The sequence below is a fragment of the Parasteatoda tepidariorum genome, chromosome 10 (genome assembly GCF_982258835.1).
Source record: "Parasteatoda tepidariorum strain Cologne lab strain chromosome 10, Ptep-v5.0, whole genome shotgun sequence".
In the NCBI taxonomy this organism is placed as follows: domain Eukaryota; kingdom Metazoa; phylum Arthropoda; class Arachnida; order Araneae; family Theridiidae; genus Parasteatoda; species Parasteatoda tepidariorum.
The window spans coordinates 82,695,011-82,701,010 of record NC_141764.1 but is presented as its reverse complement, the minus strand read 5'-3'; positions in this window follow the sequence as shown (position 1 = coordinate 82,701,010).

Below are 6,000 nucleotides of genomic sequence, written 5' to 3'. Positions count from 1 at the left end.
ATCTCTATGGAGAGAGCCTGTTTGCATCTAAGTGTACGCTAAATAGATGCCAAGCTCAAAGTGCGAACGTATATCAACATTGTCAACTTTTGAAACGACGTTGCACAGCCGTCTTTTTGCTTGCTTTCTTAAATCTTTCTTAAATGTGCGAAATGAAGAAAACAAAACTTATTGAACAATCAATTAACAAAAAGAATTAATGAAAATTATAACTGAAAATCGTAACAAATATACGTCTTTCTATTTGTATTTAAATAAATTGATGAAAGAATAATAAATATTGTTTCTTGCTGACTTCTTTAAACTTCTTGAAAGTGAAACAAAAGTAAAAATTCTTTATCTCGCATTTGATTTGCTAAGGGGATGTCACGCGCCATTTTTAGTAGTCCAATCAAATCCAATGCTCTTGCAACGTCATATAGTTGTTGTTGTTTTTTTCAAGAACGAATGTTCTCCTTATTCATCGAAATAAGTCGCCAAGTCTAGGATCCCAGTAAGACTTCGAAACTATATCCTTTTTTTTAATAATTCTGTGACATACATCATGAAAGATAGCATGAATTAAATTCTTGCTTGACATGTTTAACTTTTAAAAGCTTTTCTATAATTTTGAAAGCATATTTGTATAATTTCATTGCCAAATAAAACGGAACTATATGAGATCGTGGATGATTAGTTAAATCCTATACCACAATGTTCTTTTCTTAACTTGCAACCGAGTATAGTGATTCTTCTATCATTTTGTTTTAATTTTCTGACGTTTTGTTACTGTCGTCAAACATAGTTATTAAGATAGTTTTATGATTTTTGTCCTATAGCACTTGAACACTTAATTAATATCAAAATGTGATCCGGTCATTATCAAAACATGTTAATGTATTGATATCAAAGTAGGTAAACATGTTTCGAGTAATCATGAGCCATACATCTCATCAAGAAAATCAGATGAAAATATATATTTACCATTCTGCATTTTAATAATAATAAAGTTTTGAAATTATATAAACTGAATTACTTAAGTTGTCTATTTATTTAAATTTATTTTTTATGTTGCAAAGTTATTTTTATTTATTTATTTATTCGTTTATTTTTGGATAATGCGCAGGTGGTTGTTTTTTAACACTTTTTTTTTATTAAATCGGTTTTGCCAGTGTGGGAGTAAAATTTAGCAATCAAATTTTTTCCCAAATTTCTGACTTGCTATAGCACTTAAATTTCATCTGTAGATGATTCCCAAACAATTTGAAACGCAACTAGCATAATTTATGTTACCATTTTCTCTCCAAATTAAATTTATTGCCGATCAACAATTCAGCTATTTTCTGACATGGCATGAATAGATGGCATGTCAACAAATTTCAACTGAAGTTCTCTTCTATGTATAAATTTTACAATCACTGCCTTATACAACTTATAATCGTTTCTTAATTCATGTTACAATTGTTTCATTAATGCGCAAACAAACGTTATAGAAATTTAATTACCAATTGAAACTTTGATCGCTTTTCAATGCAAACAAATATCAGACAAAAAGAACTTAATAAAAAAAATTTAAAATAAAATAAATATTCGGAAAACTCAGTTTTAATGAAAACTGAAAAAGAGAATATAATTTCTTTCTTGAACTTAAAAATGAAAAAATTTAAGGCGAATATCGTTTAAATTATTCGTTTAAGTTTAGAATTATTCAGCTTTTGTGTGTAAAGCCAATCCATTGATTAACTAGATTTTGAAATATGATTTTTCACTGAATAAATTGCATAATCAACTCATAATTTTAATAAACTATTACTATTAACTTGCTATTTTTCATAGTTCCAGCGTTGGTGACAAAGAAAGAGTAAAGAAAGAAAACAGTCATTTTAATTAAAGCTTGCTTTAATTAAATTTTCGCAGAATTTATTCATAACAAAATAAAACACTTTTCAATATATTTCAGTCATACGAAATTAAAAAGCTACAACTAATAAAAGCGCAATTCGGGAGTACTAGCTTAGGAATAGATGTCATTAACAAGACAGTTCTTTATTCGAAACATTTAAGCCCATAGGCTATTTGCTTTCAATAAAGTTTCCTGTTACATTATTACAAGAATGCTCTAGATCAATAATATGATTGGTTGATTATCTTTGAGAATCATTATTACTCAAATGCAAGAGGTTAATGGAAATGGAATGAATGATAATAACCTGTATGTACCGTGTTTCATATGTTTGATTTATGAAACTTATAATGCCCTGGGGCAAATAAAGATGTAAGATTTCAGATAAATTATTTTGATGTCGTTTGGAAACTTTCTAACTTATCTTACAGTAATTTAAACTTGTCTAGTTTTGGCTTACAAAAAGCTTTTTTTTATCCGACAATTCAAGGCTTTTGCTTCAATTACATTATTGCAATAATAAAGTTATTATTCTAAATGTCTTGTTTATTATAATAGTTAAATAATGAGTCGTTTTCTAGTTTATAAAAAAATTAGCTTGAAAATAGAAAGAAGTATGACTTTTAGTTAGATGCAAGTTGAAGAAAAATATTTATTACTTAAATATATTTTAGTTTTCATTTTATAACCGGCTTTGTACAGCCGAGCTAATTTCGAGTTTGTAACTTCGGAGCCTTGTAATTTTGAAAACAGCTCATTAGGTTAAAATAGCCTCTCTCAGCCGCAAAGGATCAGGGGATAGAGCGTTTGCCTCCTACTGAAAGTAACGACGTTCAAATTCCAGTTGAAGCTGGTTAATACGAATTCTGCTACCACGTGCTAACGTAAAATATCCTCAGTGGCAGACGGGTTAGAATCTCAGAGATTAGAATCCAATGTCCGTCGGGCTTACTGTGGTTCTCCTCCCCAAATGCGGGTTAGTTTCATCAAAAAGTTCTCAGCGAAAACTAGTTTGTCCCAATGCTTGCTCCAGGAATTCTCTCGTCTTCTGGATTGGATTCAAAATTACAAAGTTTCGGAGTAGAACAGTGATAATCGTAAACTAAGAATCGGGTCAGTCGTTCAAAGCCTATTATGAAACAAAAACACTAGCTTTCTTGGTGGACTTTCTGCCGGAAGTAACCTGCTTTGACGTTACACGGAGAGAAAAACCATAAAAACATCCAACGGCCAGCACCGAAGGAAAAGGGATTCCAACCCATGATCTGTCTACCACTTAGGATATTTCAGGTCATTACTATATGTTCGGTATGAGCTTCGTGTCAACCAGCCACAGCTTGGATTCGAACCTGTGGCACCTCATTGGAAGACGAATGCTCTATCTTCTGGGCCATCGTGTCTCCTTATTTAAATATCATTTTCATGTGAATTAAATTTTGTTAGAGATTTCATGAAAGAGTGTACGTAAGTGTTCATATATTAAACTTTTATAACTTTGCTTTTAACACTGGTGCAAAATTAAGATAATTTTTATATTTAATTGATTGTCACCAGAACTGACAGACTAATTTTAATAATGTTTGGTTAGAACATAGGTTTATATAACACAAAAATAATGACCACTCAACAGTTATAATGCACACAAATGATCATGCGTAACTCTGATCAGGGCTGTATGGTATCAGAGAATGGTTACAGAATTGAATAAAAAAAATGGTTTAATATGGGGTATGTCCCCCTTGTACAGATAGATATACAGGCCGCGATTTCATTGTAGAAATAATGCAGTTTATGAGTTTCTGTAGCAGTTTGTCCCACTCGTTAAGTAACGCTGTTTTCAGACACTGGATGGTTCGAGTTACTGGGTGTTATGAGCTGCAATTTCTCATTCCAAAGCGAGCCAAACATGCCCTATAGGGTTAAGGTCTGGAAATATGGCTAGCCAATCCATTTAGCTAATATATTCATTTTCCAGAAATCGATCGACCGGAAATGCTCGGTTCAGTGACTGATTGTCATCCATTAAATGAAATTAGAGCCTTCTATACCCCAGAAAAGACTAACAAAAGGCTTCAAGACCTCATCCGTATGCCTCACACGAGTCACAGTACCTCTTTCAAAAACATGGAAAGAGTGCGCGGGTATCCACCATTATACCAGTTCTGATCAGCAATAATCAATGGTCGATTTCTCAGACATTCAAATGCAGGTAATGGATTCCTAGTAATTCCGCTGCTCCTGGCCAGTAACTTCTATTTCTTGGCCATAGATGGCGCCACTGCAAAACAAAAACAATCGCACCCCCTCTGCCTTAATGGCCGACGACAACAATTGATCCGACAACGACGACAACGGCAATCAATGTAATGCAATGGCGAATCATTGAACTATTGAATCGACAATTAATGAATGATTAAATAGATACATTAATTCATAAATAATTCTTTTTAAAAAAAACCTCTAAACTTATAATTTATAATACAACTGTCGTCAGACACATTTTTTTTTCTTCTTAACCTTTCTTACTGATGTCATCTTGATCAGCTAGATTGAGAAAGAGTTGCGGTAAAGGAAGTGTAAAGTTGCTAAATAATTTTAATTGGCGTGTCGTCACTAACAAAAAAAGTGTTTTTAAATCAAATTAAGAAAAATGAAATTATAAAAACTGCACGTAAACATTTTTTTTTTGTTGCTTATTTCTAAATTGGAGAAATTAATTAATCTCTGAGGACTCTAAACTCGCTCATCTAAACATTTTTTACTGGATTAAATAATATCTTTTCAACTTTATTGCCTCATTAAGCACGTTACAAAACATTTCAATGTTTTTAATAGGGAAGATGAATAATTGGACTCTAGTTATACATTTTCCTCAATTTAAGTAGTTTTTTTTAATGAATATTACAAAAACAAATTATGAAATTTACGTACTTCATGCATTTTTTAATTTCTTTTATCTCGAAAGTATTTTTTTAATCAAAATTACGGTTTTTTGCATTAATTTGAGTAAAAAAAATGTCTCTAAATTTGCATAAAATAATTTGGCGTAACGAATATATAAAATTTACTTGAATATGCTTTTGAATTATCCGTATGCTTCAGTTAATTAGCTTTCTTTGAGTTTTATAAGGCTGTAAAAAAAGGAAAGAATTCCCGCAATAGCATGTTGTAGGTTAGGTGGCCATGGAGGTTATGGTTTTGCGAATTTGTAGCCAACGAGCATGATCCTGGTATTATGGACAACTTTGTTCAAAATATACCGTTACGTCGCAGACAAAATAGTACCCATTGATTTGTGTTGGCTTCAAACCACCACTGGACATCAAACCCCAATCCCTCACAATGGAAGCTCTTCTTTAACCACTGAGCCGTCGCTGCTTCTTATGAGCCGCAAATATTGCGAAGCAAAGATATAATTGCAGAGATAGCTGTAAGTTCAATGTAATGGAAAAGTTAATTCTTTGTATCCTATTTCATGTCGGTATTGCAGATTATTTAGCTTAAGATACATCTTAAAAGACTCTCCATTTTGATGTATTATTTATCATGTGTTCTTATAGTATCAGAAAACACATTTAAATTCTCATATATCCCTCTAATACATTTCTGGTTCAACCAGCAAAAAAATCTATCTTCCTTAACACCTTTTGTTCGAATGATCATATTTTCAATATTTAAAAGTTAACCTTAATCGTTTGAAACGATTAAGGTTATCCAACATTTTTATAATCGTTGTTGAACAGCAGACCCAATTTTGAGTTTACGACTACCAATCTTCAACGCCGTAGCCTTGTAATTTTGAACCTAATCCAGAAGACGAGGGAACTCCTGGATCAGTTATGCGGAGAAATTCGCCTTCGTGGACAACTTTTTGATAGAATTAACCCGTATTTGTATTGCATGTAGAGGAAAACCACGAAAACCTCCCACGTTTAGCCTGGCGGCAAGGGGACACTAACCCATGATCCGTCTACCACTGAGGATATTTTACATTAAAAATAAAAATTTTGAATAAAATCAGCTGATTTTTTTCTAACTAATAAAGTTTCAAAAAAGTCAAAATTTTAGACATTTATTTCTTAATAACTGTTTACGCAATTTCTTTCAAATTTCACCTT